General features: G+C 50.9%; 1 protein-coding gene across 6 annotated transcripts in view; it reads left to right on the top strand.

The window, feature by feature from the left end:
- Window positions 1–1,210: 1,210 nt before the first annotated feature.
- The window catches only part of Snph (syntaphilin), a 43,408-nt gene continuing 28,781 nt past the window's right edge, over window positions 1,211–15,837 (top strand). For 4 of the 6 annotated variants that reach the window (XM_028893454.2, XM_028893453.2, XM_028893450.2 and 1 more), the window contains exon 1: window positions 1,211–1,652. The gene's annotated coding sequence lies outside the window, so the exon portion shown is untranslated. The remainder of the gene's footprint in view (window positions 1,653–15,837) is intronic. The other 2 variants (XM_028893455.2, XM_028893451.2) reach the window with 1 other exon arrangement.

The following is a 15,837-nucleotide window of genomic DNA, read 5'->3' as shown; positions in this document are numbered from 1 at the left end:
ATCATGACAGAGAAGACATGGCAGAAAATGGATGCCCCAATCAGGAAGCAAAGAGATAAATGCCCTTTGCTTTTCTCTTTTTTCCCCCTTTTTATTCAGCCTGGGCCCTAACCCACATGCAAAGTGAGCTATCCTTAGTTAAGTCCCTCTGGAAACCCCCTCTCAAACACAGCCACACACGTTTCCTAGGCGATTGTAGATGCAGTCACGTTGACGGTGAAGATTAATCATGGCAGAAGGTCTCCCTGAGATGCTGCTTTCTGAGCAGAGACTTGAAGCAAAGGAGCAAACCGGAAGTCTAGGGTGTTCCAAACCCATGAAACGGCAAATAAAGACGTGGGTGTGGAGGCCCAGCAGGGAACAATTTGCTGAGAGTAAGATGAGTGATAGTCATTTGAGAGGACACCAGAGAGTTGGGTAGAGTAGGGGCAGGTGGCAAGATGAAGAGAAAACTCCCAGCAGGCTATGAGCAAAGGCGCAGCTGATCAGACGGGGCTGGTTCAAGAAGAGGGAGCCCCTTCCCACTCTACCTAGTGGAGCAGGCAAGGAACCAGGCCAGCACGTTAATACAGTCACAAATGGGTGGGCTGGAAATGGACGGTCGAAATCCAGTTTCCTGGACTTTGTGGTCTCCTGGGCCTCTGTAATGCCAGGTAAAATGCAGGGGAGAAACCCACAACAAGGATCTTGGGTTGCGATCACTTAGCTTATCACTTATATTTCCCATCTTTCCAGCTTGCTCTTTTAATACTGGAAAGGATAACGTTTCTTAAGTGTCCTCGGGTGGTTAAGATTCCTACTATCATTTGTTTAGAAAGCCAAGAGCTGTTTACATTAAATAACTCGGGCACTCACAAGTTGGTTTAGGGGATCCAAAATGTTCCGAAAGGTGTCCAGATAATATTACTACTTGTCTGTGTGTCAAGGTGTGAGACTGGCGTGAGGACACTGAGGCCCAGAAAGTCAAGGGACATTCCCAGGGTCACATCGCAAGCCAGTGGATTGACACCCTTTGTACCCCTCCCCATCCTCCAGCGCTGCGCAACAGCTAGTTGTGGATAATAAAGGACCCTGTGCTGGCGTGCGATCGCCCTGGCTTCAGGGCTCCCAGAGCGAGACCAACTATCTCTTTAAGAAGGAAAGTGAAGACGGGCGGCTTACGCAGCTGCCGGCGAGCTGCCGACTGGCTCATCCCCTCCATCCACCTCTCCTCCCCCGCCCTCCACCTCTCCCTCCCGGCAGCCCCAGCCCCAGCAAGCACCCGGCTAGCCACCTCCAGCTGGGGCTCCGGAGAGCAATCTGGCTGCCCTCCTGGGGCAGCCCAAACCATGGAAGCCTTCGCAGGTGATGACAAGGACCCCGGGGACCTCCAGGCCCACCGCCCAGCCGCGCCCGCCGCACCCAGGAGTGCAAGTGCGGGGGTGCGGGGCGCCGGCCCAGCACAGGAGCTGCCCTAGCCCGTGGCGGGCAGCGAGTCCTCCGAGCTTGCAGGCTGCGGCCGCCCGTGCTCACCCGCCCCTGTCTCTCTCTTCCCCACCGCCGCAGGTTGCTGATCACCGCCAGGCGGCTGCTGCAGCGACTGCAGAGGCGCTGCGCCAAGCGGCGCGGGAGTCGTGCGAGCCGGCGGGACTGCGGAGGGCGAGTGGACCCAGGTGAGAGGCCGCGGCGGAGCGGGATGGGGGCCTGCGCGGCTCCGCGGCCGCCGGGGGCGGCTTGAGACCACTTGCTGCGGCGCGATCCCGTAGGGGCATCAGCCGAGGAGGGGATTAGTCGTGACTCATTCCTACCCTCCCTCCATTCCCCTACATCCTCCTAAGCACTCCTCTCCCTCGCGTGAAATTTACTAATTAGAGGATGCTGGTTTCAGTAGGGAAGACGCCCAAAGGTCTTCCTTGACATCTAGGAGGTGGGTCTTAGGGAACTAACCCTTCACCCTTCCTATTTGTTTTCTTCTTCTGGTATTCCACAAGCAAACATGTGAGCTTCTGTTTGGAACCGCACACCCACCCCAAGGTCAAGTGTCTAGGACTGCTTCCTTCCTATCTTGCCCGCTGAGAAACATCGGAGCTCTGCAGTAGATCTGGCAGAATTTCCCATAATCCCTAGAGTGGGAAATTTGCCTCAGTCTCCCTGGAGCCTCCTCGGTATATGCTGTTCTCTCTTTCCACTCCCTAGCAGGGAGCCAGACGGCTTGCAACACCTGCCAGCCCGAAAAGTCCCACATTCCCTGCCTCAACTCTGCAGGGGTGGGAGGGCCGGTCACATGCTGCCGGTTTCCTTGCCCTTTTCTGCCCATCAGGGGATGGAGGCCGAGCTGGGCTGCAGGAGTTTCCCAGAAAATGCTGCTCTCTGCAAGTCGAGGAGTATAAGGAAGTGCCAGAGCCTGAGGTTCTGGGCTTTGGTTGGTCCCAAGTAGCCATCTTACTGTGTTTTGGGTGTGGGTGTCTGCTTGTCTGTTCAGTGCGGGAGCTAAGCTAGATGATTTGTACAATTTCAGTACACCACTTGAGCATGGCTTCGATAACTCTGAGACTCGTCTGTTAGAACAATTTAAATTTAGGTCCTTGAAATAATTGGGGTCCCCTTGGTTAATCTCTTTCAACTCTGGACTTCTCAAGTGAAATGTTGACCTTGTGGGCCTTTCAGCATGAAGGCATCAGTCGATTCTGTGGTGACATTCCCTGCACTGACAAGTTACTTATTATCTCCCCAAGCCTTAAGTCCCTCATCTGTAAACCTGGGGAGAAGGGTACCTGCCTCAGAGGGTTGTCCCAAGATGAGAGTCGTATGGAAGTTCTTGAGACAGTATTGGCTTGACTGACACACAGCAGATTCTCAAGGATTCAGAATTTGGAGGTAAATTAGGAGAGAGAGTAGTTCTCCTCTGCCCTACCAGACTCCTCCACACCCCTGTAGAAGGTGTCCCTGCAGGGGTGGCGGGAGGAGGTAGGGGGTAGTAACTAGGAGAGGCACACATCTCCAACACAAGAGCTGCAACAGTTCTAGCAAAGGATGGTTGCCTGTAGGCATGTATAACCCAACCATGGGCGTGGAAGACCCTGGCATCCTTGGGCGGCATCCCTCAGGAAACAGAAGTACCTGAGTCTTGAGTGTGGGCGGAGAGCAGGAGCCAGGCTTGCAGATCTCACACCTATCCTTGCCTTCCCTGAGCAAGGGTCAAGTTCCGGGTGCCCACATTTCCTATTCCCTAGTTAGTTCCTTCTCGCTGTCATTTCAGCCGACCATCCCTCCGGTCTGGTTTTAGTTTATTCCAGATACCTTGTGCCTTTTGACAGCAGCATAAAGGAGGTTCCCAACAGGGTGGGGCGGAGCCTTTGCTGCAGCACCAGTTAGGTCAAAAGAAAGTGTGATGCACCCCACCCACCTGCTTCTGCCCTAAATCCCTGCTAGACCACCAGCTCCTCCTGGCAGAGACCCAGGCTTTGCTTCTCTGCCTCCAGCCGCTGGCCCGTGACAAGGCATAAAGTAGGTGCTTAATAAGTGTTGAGTTAAATACATTTGAGAGGGTGATGCTTTCACACCAACTATTGGAAAAAGCTGTAGTGAGTTGCCTTTCAAAGGTCGGGTGTTGGTTGCCATTACATTGAGATTCCTGATATTCATTATTGTCATCAGCTGTGGCTACCAGACATTTTATCTGCACTCCCAGGCTCCTCGTTAGGGACAAAGGGGGCAGGTGTACCTAGGGACTTGAGGTTGGCAATCAGGGTCCAGTTGGCACTGGCTAGTGAGCCATGGCTCTGAAGGGGACTGAGTGAGGGAGGGAGGGCTGAACAGGAGAGCTAACCAAGCCAAGAAAGCAAGCAGTTGAAGGTCAGAAGACCCGGGTCCCAGACGCCATTCAACTGCCATCTCAATGTCTGACCTTGGGCCTAATTCTTTAGTGTGTGTTCATCTCCATCTGTATATTGAGGAGACTGGACTAGAGGACCCCTCGAGCTCCTCCTGGTTCTGAAATTTTATTAAGACTTTTAAAAACAAAAATGGATGGTTATTTATTGTTCCCAATATCATTTATGGAATGCCAGAGCATGGCAGGTGGCCCTTATAGCAAGTGTGTCTATTAGGAAGGGAGGAGGCTGAGGCTTAGCGAGATTAGATGTACCTAGGGATTCCCAGGAGGAAGTGGTGGTCTGTCTGGCCCAGAAGCACGGCCCCTTTCACATATCCTGCTGCCTCCCACATATACCTGGCGTGCGTGAGTGCGTGCGTGCGTGCGTGTGTGCTTGTGCGTGTGCGCACTTGCACACAGGCGTGACGTTAGAGTCAGGAAAGCTGTGAAGGACCATGAGGGCAGGTCAGGCATCTCCCCAGAATGACTGCGGCAGAGGACGTGCTGGGCTGAACTGAAGAGTGTGTGAGTCAGGCCTGCAGAGCTCTGCTTAGCTGATGGATGGAGGGTTCCCCTCTCTCAAGGAGAATGCCTAGGTCTGAATGACAGTCGTGACAAATGTGCTTCTTGAGTGCTCCCCTATGTGCTAGTTTAATGTGGTTTCAATTACGGACTCTTCAGACCATCCTAAAATATAGACTCCGTACATCATTTTACCCATTTCACAGTGAGGAAGCCCAGCAGACAGGCTGGGAGTGTTGTCCAGAGCTGGACAACTGATATACTACAGAACCTGGGGAGTATGGAGCTGGGAACACATTGGTTTGGGAGTCAAGGAGGTGATTTAGTTTGGGTCACCTTGGGTAAGCCAGTCTCCCTCTGAGAGTCAGCGTCCCCACTGCTCCAGCAGACTGAATGCACTGGCTGGTTCTAAAAGTCTAAAGGTGACCCTATTCCAGCACAGGGTGGAGGGATTCCCAGTCCTTTTGAACAGCGCTCACTCAGTGTTTGTTATCATTCATTAGCTAGGCTCTGGGCCAACTGCATGGGTATGGGAAAGAGCAGGAGCCAATCCTGAGTTTCAATAAGCCCAGTGCAGATATGAAAAGATGTCTAGGAGGCAAACTGACACATATCATAACTGGATGGGGGGGCAGAGAAAGAGCAGGGGATGGTCCTTCCCGCCCAGTGAGTCAAGGAGACCCACAGGGCTGATGCCATTGCCATCTTCTTTTCCTGTGCTAAATTTGGGAATAATGATACTAAGATTCTTCCCAGCTCCAGTGTGAGAGGCCTGTGAGTTCTTCTCCCCAGGAACTTAGAAGGGAGCAGCAGAGTCTGAGGGACCACCAACGACACTCGGTGATCCTGCTCAGTTGACTTATCCAGTTGTCTCAGGTGGATCAGACCCTTTCCTGTCCTTAGAGGCTTCTAGAAGCAGGATCTGCTAAGTTTTTTTTTGTCTTTTGAGACAGGGTCTCAAGCTGACCTTGAACTCCTGATCCTCTGCCTCCCAAGTACTGGGGTTATAGGTGTGTGCCACCACGCTTGGCAAAAGTGTGACTTTTCTATGTTGTTACAAAGTCTGTCTGGTGCCGTGACTACCTGGGAATTTCAGACGCTTTTCCTCAGTATCTCAACCATGAAGAAGAACCAATCACCCTGAGAAGCGGAGTCATTGCTCAAGGTTTCTCAAAGGGGCAGGGGCAGAACCATCCAATAGGAACTGCATTTCTGAGTCATATGGGCTCTTTCTGTGTCTAGGCCACCCAGGCCCTAGGGGTGGGCAGCTGGTGCTCAGTGCCGATAACACTGAGCCAAGAGCCCTTGCAGAGGGAAGTCTGTGTTCCAGGCTGCTCCACATCTCTTAATGGATGGATATTTATGAAGTGTTTGTCACATGCCCAGCACTGTCCTCTGAATTGAGGTGCTGAGCCAACCCTCAAGGAGTATCTGGGGGGCAATGGAGAGAGCCAGAGCAGGGCTACAGTGGAAAGAGGCAGTGTAAGAAGTCTGAGACTGGGGCCCTCCCTACACCCTGCTGTCCATTCGCTTGGGGGCCTGAGATCAGGCCTCTTCACACCTGCAGAGTAAGAGTTAGAGGTGGCAATGGATGAGGGTCCTTCAAGCCACGATGGGCTAAGGACTTCACAGCTGTTTTCCTCTGTGTCCACTTTTGGGGGGGGCGGTATATGTGGATAGGAAGCAGATGCCTGTAACCTGAGGAAGATTCAGATAATGTAACAAGAGGCGGGAACAAACGCTCTGTGGATTTGCTAGAGGGATAATGTTTGGGAATGGCTCCATTCAAAGCCACCTCTTGAAAGATAGAATGCTACAGATATCAATAGATGGATTCCTGTGTGTTCAAGTTTGAATCAGGAGGAGCAGCAGGAGCCTGACGCCATATGGGGTCAGGCTGGCTATGTAGCAAGTTTACAGAGATCTGTATTTTGGGGAGTCTAGCATAGCTTGGCCAGCTTTATATTTTGCCAGATAAGGACATTGCAGGTGATATTCGGCATTCTGTTTATTATGATAATCGTAAGAGAAGAGCCACTGACTACCTCCAGGCCCCATACCAGTATGAAAGAAAGATACCATGCAAACAGTATATTTGCTTTCTGAAAAACTCACTGTAGGCTGGGGGCATAGCTCAGAGATGGAGCATTTGCCCACCATGCACAAATCCTCAGCACCACAGATGTTGATGATGATGATGATAATGATACATTTTATAAGTATTTTATTTTTAGCATGGGTGTTTTTCCTGCCTGTGTGTACCATGTGAATGCCTAATGTCCACAGAATCCAGGAGAGAACATTAGATCCCCTGAAACTGGAGTTACAGATGGTTGTAAGCCACAATGTGGGTTCAGGGAATCAAACCTGGGTCCTTTGCAAAATCAATCAATGCTCTAAACCACTGAGCCATCTCTCTAGCCCCCATAATAACATATTTAAAAGCCCTAACTCACTGTCCATATTCGGCTTACTTTGCCCCCAAGACAAGTGTCCTTGTGTTGTTGGCTAGAGTCAGGCTGCTTGAATTTTAATCTCTCCCCCCACCCCACCCCCGCATTCCCCAGGTCTATTTCCTTGTTCTGTGAAATGGCAATAATGTGCTCTGTTTGATGAAATCATTAGGAGGTTTATTCACCAAAATAGAAGCCAAAAGCAAGGGGCCTCCCTTCCAGTTCTCTGCAAAGGCCCAGCAGACTGTCTGGGCTGTAGCAGCTCCACGTGCTCTCTGGAAAGAGGCAGTTGCTGCCCTGTCCTGCCTCTCTGGACTGTGAGAACACCAGCCTGGTCTTCTTAGATCTGCTGGTCTGTGAGGCCGAAGCCTGGATAACCGCTGTGACGGTGCTCAGCTTTAAAAATGGAACCCGTGACGCAATATTCCCAGTGCACATATTGAACTATGTCTGTGTTAGGTCATTGGCGGCCTCTGATGGAGATTTTCAATGTGAGGCCCACAGTGCTCAGCAGTTGCGGGCTTGTCTTCAGAGAGAGAGAACCTTCTGGCCGGCACAGGCCAGGGTAGGCCCATTCTGCAAGGCTGGGACTTTGCCTTGCTTTGGTTCTGACCCCCTGGTTTCCAAAGCCCCAGTTATGCCCTTCATTTTCAGCAGCACTATCTGGACTGCCTGGGGACTGAGGCCTGCAGTACCTCTGTACCCACTTGAAACCGGCCCTAGCCAGGCGTCCTACCATGGAGGCTCCAAAAGCTTGGTGGGCAGCCTTAGCAGAGGGTCTTATTGAGTGGCCTGTGAAGCCTGATACAGCCACTTGAAGGGGCTCTGGCAGGCCCCAGCATGGCAAACATGGCTCTGGCGGCCTTTCCCTTCCCCATCCCCTCTCCCTTGCTAAAAAACCATTAGATTACATTCCTAAAGCTAGCTACCAAGGTCTAGTCCCTCATTTGACCACTTCCTCCTCCTGAGGCTGACTGCCAAGGTCCAGCTATCAAAGTATTGAAGTCCAGCAATCAAAACCCCCTTTGGCTCACCTAATTAACATACCCAATCAAAACAAACCAACTCATCATAACACGAGGTTCCCCTTTTCCCTTTATAAACTCATTTGCCTATGGGCCATGTCTGTCTCCTCTCTGTCCCTTCCCCCTGCCCTCTGTCCCTCTGGGGCAAATAAATCTGATTTGTGCTGAGCACTTGGCCTTGGGGTGTCTTGTGCCGATTTTGGGGTCGAGGAAAGGCCCCTGGTGCAGTAGTTTCTGTCTTTGGAAGCGGAGGTAGGCTGTCCTCTGCTTCAGTGGAATGTGACCGGCCAGCAGGTAGGCAGTCTGCATGCTGCTCTGTCAGATGGCCACTCTGGCAAAGTGGGCTCTGGCTGCAGAGGAAGCCTGGAGTGTTCTAAAAGAAGGGCCCCTGAGGAACTTATAATTAGCAGAAGGAACCCCACAAACATGGATTCAAGGCCTTCCAAGATTCAGACGAAACCACTGAAGGCAGTTTGCAGTCTTGTGGCCCCAGTTAATCAAATATTCATCAAGCAACTTAATGTGATAAGGCTCTGTTCCGGACATGTCAGGAGAGGCAAAGATACATCTATTCATTTACATCCGTTCTGCTGAGTGTCTGTCTCAGGTCCAAGGTGTGCTCCCTGCCCTCGGGGAGCCTTCTAGCCTGGCTGAAGATGAGTGGACAGATGATACACACAGAAATGCTACCAACAGCCACCAGTGGGCTCTGCCACCAGAATGCAAGTTTTAGAGAGCACATGGGCTCTGCATGGCGTTCGGTACCATGTCTGCCACTCAGTGAAGTAGCCATGGTACAGCTGGCCTGGGAGCTCTGGCAGACCCCGAAGAAGGGCAAAGTACAGACTGGCCGGAAGAAAAGCAGCCAAGCTATCCAAGGACTCAGGGGCACGGGTCAGAGGTGCGTTTGTGTTTAGTAGACCATATCTGGACCCAGTGTTCAGTACATGCCTCCCAAAAAACACCACCTGCGGCCCCTTACCTGAGGTTATCCACACTGTATAGTGGAAAGCACTGAGACTTTGAGAACAGAAGCTGTTTGCTCAGGGTTACATACCTGTCATGTAACAGAACCCATGCTGTTTTGGCATGGAGGCTGTGTTCTCCCTCTAAACTGCCTCCAGATAATGATTCCCTTGATGACCACATGGACCAGTGCTACGACTTCATGGGTAAGCATGTTGTCATAGTTTAGGAAACTGGGACTCCTAGAGAGAAGAGCTGGCCCAAGGTTCTGTACCCATAGTGGCAGGGTCAGGACTCTGACCTCCTGGCTTCCTACACTGTAGAGACAGAAAAGCACCCTGCAGGGAAGGACCAAAGAGGTCCTCTGCAGGTATTCAAACCCCAGTCACAGGAGGCAGCCTGTACACCAGACAAGGCAGACCCTAGCCCAACACTTGCTAAGGGCCATCAAGGGAGGCAAATTCTAGCACAGACCTGAGCATGTTCTCAATAATAACCATCTAGCAATAACCATCCCCCAATAATGGTGCATTTGGAGCTGAGGAAAAGGCTTGACCATTAGAAGCAGGTGCTTCTCTTTGAGAGGACCCACGTTTGATTCCCAGCACCCACATCTGGAGGCTCACAACTGCCTCTAACTGTCTGGGGGGGGGGTTTCCAACACCCTTGATCTCTGTGAGCATCTGCACAGAGCCCTCCATTACTAAAAATAAAAGAAATCTACAGAAAAAGAAAAAAGATAAGGTACCTTTAGAGCTAGGTTCAGGCATTAGGGCTGCCCACATAGGCCAGGATGTCCTAGAGGAGCTCCAGAGGTGGCATGGCATTGAGTGGCAGCTGTGTATGACTCGTCCTGTGGTGCAGAGGATCTGGAATTCCAGGACAGGACACAGTGATGCAAGCACTCAGCACCACTCACATTTCCGAAGGACAACCGTAAGCTGGTATTTCCAGGAAGGCTTATTGGAGGAGGAGGAGGACCCAAAATTCTGGCAGAGTAAGGACTGAAGGGAAGAAGAGGAAAAAGCAATGATCCCCAGCTTGATGCAAAGGGGACATCCCCGTCCCTCTGGCAGTGGGGACACTGGAAATCCTAGGTCTGCCCCAAAGTCTCACAGGAAAACCAGTTTGGTGCCATTTCTCCCGTCCCCACACATCCCCCTCTTCCTTGTACTGTGTTCTCTCTCTCTCTCTCTCTCTCTCTCTCTCTCTCTCTCTCTCTCTCTCTCTCTCTCTCACTCACACACACACACACACACACACACACACACACACACACCACCTTCCCTTTCAGAGGTGACAGACTTGAGACACTGAGCTAAGTGCGAGAGGTCCGCTGAGCATCATCTCTGCAGTGAGGCACAGGCTTGTGACAGAGGCCACCTCTCTCACCTATGGGGTCCTGAGCCTGTGGGGAGGAGCCTTGGATCCATTCTCTGAAGTGGCCCTGGCTCCTCTGGAGCTTCTCACCGTTCCAAGTGAGCACTGGCTTCAGAGTCAGGTCTGGCTCACTTCCCGGTCTGCTGTTTGTTAACCTGGGACTTGACACATCGTGTGACCCCACCCTTGGCCACGTTCTCATCTACCAGAGAAGGACCAATTGTTCCTTCCAGAGAGCAGATGGGACACTCTCCTGAGAGCCTATGTGAAAAGGGCCCAGTGTGCATCAGGTAGCCCCCAGAGCTGCCCCCGGTTACCTTCCTCCCCTGGCCTTAACCTCCCTCCCCTTCTCAAAGCCCAGGGGACAAAGAACACTACTACCCATGCAGGCCCAGGTACGTGGGATCTTACAGCCCCCTCCTGAGATCCCACTAGGGAAAGCATGATTCTCCAAAGGGATGCTGAGTTATAGGGAATTCAAGCAACTGGTCCAAGGTCCCACACTACCACCTGGAGGCTACATCTCCAAACATCTGAGTCTAGCCCGGTCTACCTCTTTTTCTTTTGCTCGTTCTCTGCCTCATTCTATTCTTGGAGGAGACTTGTGGATATCCATTCCTCACTCTTCAGCTCTCACCCGGGCTCTTCAAAGTAGGAGCATGACCAGGGCAAGCTAAGAAAGGACTCTTTTTTTTTTTTAATAATTTATTTAAGCTTATCTTATGTGCATTGGTGTGAAAGTTTCTGATCCCCTGGAATTTGAGTTACAGACAGTTGTGAGCTGCCATGTGGGTGCTGGGAATTGAACTCAGGTCCTCTGGATGAGCAGCCAGTGCTCTTAACCTCTGAGCCATCTCTCCAGCCCTAAGAAAGGACTCGTGATGGTGTGTGGCCCCAGGAAAGCCCCCAAGTGGCCCTGGACTTGATCTATTCCATCCAGATCAGCAGTCTCCCTCGACTGCTTCCTACCTCTATTATTTTACCCACCTGCTTCCTCTGTATGTTACCCTCTTCCTGCTGATGTCTGCTTGTGTTCAGGGCCCAGCTCAAATGCTGTCTTTTAGGAATCCTCCCCCGAGCCCCACTTAGAACCCAGGCCCTTTACAGTCATGCTAGGTTCTGTGTGGTCAGCAGTGGGATGGCCTCTTGCTACCTCCTAAGAAAAAGGTGTCCCTTTGCAGAGCTCCAAAACTGAGGGGAACTGGCCTCTGGGTCACTTAGGACTGAGAGGAGGTGAGTATTATAAGGGTCCCAAAGATGAGCTGTCACATTGAGAAGAGGGCTCACGTTGAGGCCTTTTGTCCACTCTCTGAGTGGTCAGCTATGGAAAACACCAATAGTCTCCTGGTCAACCCTTTTAGCCTCTACTATGAACAAGGCACTACATTTGTCTGGCCTTGTTACCTCATTGGTAACTGGTCAATGTAATTGAATTTAGCCTCACATGAGCCAAACTGAAGTAAAATTAAACTCTGTTGGGAACTCCATTTGTGCTCTACACAAATGGGTTCATCCCATAATAGATGCACAGAAAATTCCAGGAAAAAGTTTGTGACTCTTGTCTCCTCATGTCTCTTCCGTTGACAGTGAGCTTGCTCCTCACCACAGGGGTTTAAACATGCCAGGTGCCTGCAGAACAAAGAGAAAAGGTCACTCAGAGAAGCGTTTATTCAGAGACAATCACTCTGGATGGTGGGCTTTGGGGCCCTCGAGTTCTTTCCTGCTCTGAACTTCTGTGACTCTGTGAAGACTTGATTCCCATTAGTTGATTATTAGAAGTCATTTGGAGCCCGGGCGGTGGTGGCGCACGCCTTTAATCCCAGCACTCGGAGGCAGAGCAGGCGATCTCTGTGAGTTCAGCCAGCCTGGCTACCAAGTGAGTTCCAGGAAAGGCGCAAAGCTACACAGAGAAACCCTGTCTCGAAAACCCAAAAAAAAAAAGAAGTCATTTGGGGTTCAGCCTGGATGTCTATTTAACAATGATAAAAGGCAGAATTCTGTTACAGTCATGAGCTAATTGAAGGTTCTCTTCCAAGAGGTAGCAAGCTTATAAAATCCCAACCATGAAGAGCTTCAATGGAGTCCGGGAAGGAAACCCAGATGGGGTGGTTGGAGCATGTGTCTGTTTCTGTTAGGTTTGGGAAGGATGCATCATGGCTGCTCGGATGGATTTCCTGGGGCAAGAGTATCCTCAGGAAATACTCAGCCTGGCGTGAGTGTGGCACACAGGAAGTACTCTGAGGAAATGACAAGCGGCTTTAGCATCTCTATCAGATGAAGATAGAGCCAGCAGGGTTTTCAGGCTACCCCAGAAGCCATGTGGCAGCGTCATCCTCAGGGAGTGTGTGTGTGGTGTGTGTGCTCCCTAAGTCTCCTGCTGGCCGCCACTGTTCCTCCTCCTTCCATTTCTCCCACCCTCTCCCCTCTCCTCCTTCTAGCTTGAGTGAAGTATAGTCAGCAAACAGTGAGCTGCACATATCTAAAGTATACAGTTAGGTCATTTTGGCAAGTCACCCTCGTAATTAAGGCAATGATCACCTGCCTCATCCCCAGAAATTTCCTCTTGCCTCTGTGACCAATTGCTCTCTATTCCCATCCCCTCATGCCTGTGCAACAACCTACCTGCTTCCCATCACTGGTGTTTCCAGAAGTTTCTACAAATGTGATCCTACAGGGTATATTCTGTAGGGCCTGCATTTGTTCATTCAAAATACTTATTTTGAGTCATGTTGTATATAGGAATAGAAGATACCTTTGGGGCACTGGGGAGATGGATCAGTGGGCAGAGTGCCTACTGAGAGATCATGAGACTCTGAGGTGAGATGCCTAGAACCCACGTAAAAGCCAGGTGGAGTGTGCACATCTGGCTAGCAGAGGCAGGTGGAGAGTGCATATCTGTGGCTCCAGCATTGTCAGGCAGGGGCAGGTGGAGTGTGCACATCTGTGGCTCCAGCATTGTCAGGCAGGGGCAGGTGGAGTGTGCACATCTGTGGCTCCAGCATTGGCAGGCAGAGGCAGGTGGAGAGTGCACATCTGTGGCTCCAGCACTGGCAGGCAGGGGCAGGTGGAGTGTGCACATCTGTGGCTCCAGCACTGGCAGGCAGGGGCAGATGGAGTGTGCACATCTGTGGCTCCAACACCGGCAAGCAGGGGCAGGTGGAGTCACTGGGCAGCAAACCTTGGCAAAACAGTCAGGTTCAACTAGAGACCCTGTCTCATAAACTAAGGTAGACAAATGATAGAGGAAGACATCCAGCATTGACCTTTAGTGTCTACATGTACACCCACAGGTGAGTACATCCACAAACGCATGTGTACACACAGGCATACATTACACACATGCAGGAATGGACACAGACACACACACACTGAAAAAGAAAAAAAATAGTTCATTCCATGTTATTACTGAGTAGCAGTCCATTGTATGAGTAAAAGATCAACCATGATTGGTTTATCCACTCATATCTTTTTGGCCATGGTTTGTTTGTTTGTTTGTTTGTTTGTTTTTGCTGCTACAAACAAGGTTGTTGTGAACATTTTTATGCAGATCTTTTGATGAACACACACTATTTTCTTGGTTAATTTCTGTAACTAAAATGGACATATTATTTGATAAGCAAGTATTTTACTAAGATACACCCAGTTCACAGTCCCATATCAGTTCACAAGAATTCTGGCTCCTCCATGTCCTCTCATACACTTGCGGTGGTTGGCCTTTAACTGTTTTAGTTGATGTGTGAGGATGCCTCTCTGTGGCCTCCATTTGCCTTTCCAAATGACCAATGGCGGGAACATCCCCTGTACTTAATTGCAGCCCATGTATCATTCTCGGTGAGGTGTCTATTCAGATATTTTGCCCATAAAAGGGGGCAACAGCTGAGTTGTTGTAGTTTGTTACTCATTTTGGATTCATGTTCTTTGTCAAATGCATACATTTTGCAAATATTGTGTTTAGTCTGTGGCTTACTCTCCAGGGCCTATGAGAGTCTCATACTCAGTGTACATGTATAGAGGTGGAGGAAGCCTGGGCTGCACTCAGTGTACATGTATGGAGGTGGAGGGGGGCTGGGCTGCACTCAGTGTACATGTATGGAGGTGGAGGGGGGCTGGGCCACTGAGGACTCCAGCTTCTGGATCTAGTGCTCCCCCATTGCCTTTTCACAGGTGTGCGCAATCTTTTGACATTTCAGCACAATGCGGTCCTTTCTGTCTTCAGTTCTACAAAGTTCACACTCAAGAACCACACAATCCATTTATCAAAAACAATTTCTCCCGAACCTCATAATACTTGAAGTACATACACCATTTTGTATTGGGCCACAGTCATATCTATCTTGGGGTGGATGCAGCTCAGGGATGCAAATTGAACACCCCTGATAGTCAGCACAGATCAGCATCTGGACATATCTACAGAGCACAGGTCCTTAGAGCCTCCTTATGCAAACAGGAACCCCATGGAAGCTTAGTCAGAGCCCATTCATGGATGACTTTTCAGGGAAGAGGGCCAGAGCTGCCTCTGATGACTGTAGGCAAGTCTAGTGACTTTTCTGCCTCCTTTATCCGTAAGATGGGGACAGCAGAGCCTTGCTGTGGATGAGAGGTGGGGGGCTGACTCTGCAGCTGTCCATCTCCACCCAAGGATGAGGAGTGCATGTCTGCACCATTGCCCTCCTAAGGCCTCTGGGTGGGAAGCAGAGGAGGGCCCTGTGCTCATGCAGAAAGGTCTGTGGAGCTTGGCCCTGGCCTGGATAGGACAGAACGTTGTCTGATAGCCTCCTTCGCTGTGTTCTGGCTCTCTTGAACAATAGCAGCATCCTCCTCTTGCAAATGCTCTTTCACAGCTCTGTGGCATTGTCTAGGCTCAGAAGCCAGCTCCAGGTAGGGCTGTCCTCTGAGGAGCATATGTAACAGGGCCACAGGTGGGAGCTGTGAAGTTGACCCCCTCTGGGGCCACCCACAGGCTTCCCTGCCTGAATGACTGGCAGGCGAGCAGACCTGACAGGCTCCCAAGAGCCTTTTAGGGGGCACTGCCTGGGCAAAGCTGTGACTCCACGTGAACTCAGTCAAGGTGGTTGGGAAGAGGGCTTGGGTATGAGGTTGGGATGTCACAACAGCTCTGAGAGGCAAGAAGTGTAACCTTCACTTTATAGATGAAGATACCAATGTAGGAAGAGGTCAAAAGATGTGTGGCCATAGGCTGAGGTGGATGCCCAGGAGAACAGAGGAAATTCCAAGAGGCCCCTTCCTGGTGCCCAGAGTACTCTTTGGGGATCTCAGGATGCCCAGGTTATATGTAGACTGCTTAGCGCCCCTCAGCAGATGTTTGATCTGCTAACTCTTGATTCTGAAGGCAGCCCTGTTCCAGGTACTGCAGAAGACTCCGCCTTTGAAAGCATGGCCCTTCTTACTCACCCTTTGCAGATGAACAGCTGGCCAGGTCCTCAGGCCCCAAATGTTGCGGCACATAGTTCACAGATGGAGCTGCCACTGTGTCTTACATACAGAGTTGGGGGTGTTTGTATAGATGCTTTGAGCTGGGGACAATTTTGTTCATCTTTGGGGTTCTGCAACAACAACAACAAAAAGGGAGAAGGAGGTCTGAACACTGGGAGGTGGTGATTGGTGTTCATGGCCTCCC

Source organism: Peromyscus leucopus, chromosome 4 (genome assembly GCF_004664715.2).
Source record: "Peromyscus leucopus breed LL Stock chromosome 4, UCI_PerLeu_2.1, whole genome shotgun sequence".
In the NCBI taxonomy this organism is placed as follows: Eukaryota; Metazoa; Chordata; class Mammalia; order Rodentia; family Cricetidae; genus Peromyscus; species Peromyscus leucopus.
Note: the sequence above shows the minus strand (reverse complement) of the source record. Positions and strands in the feature narration are given on the sequence as shown.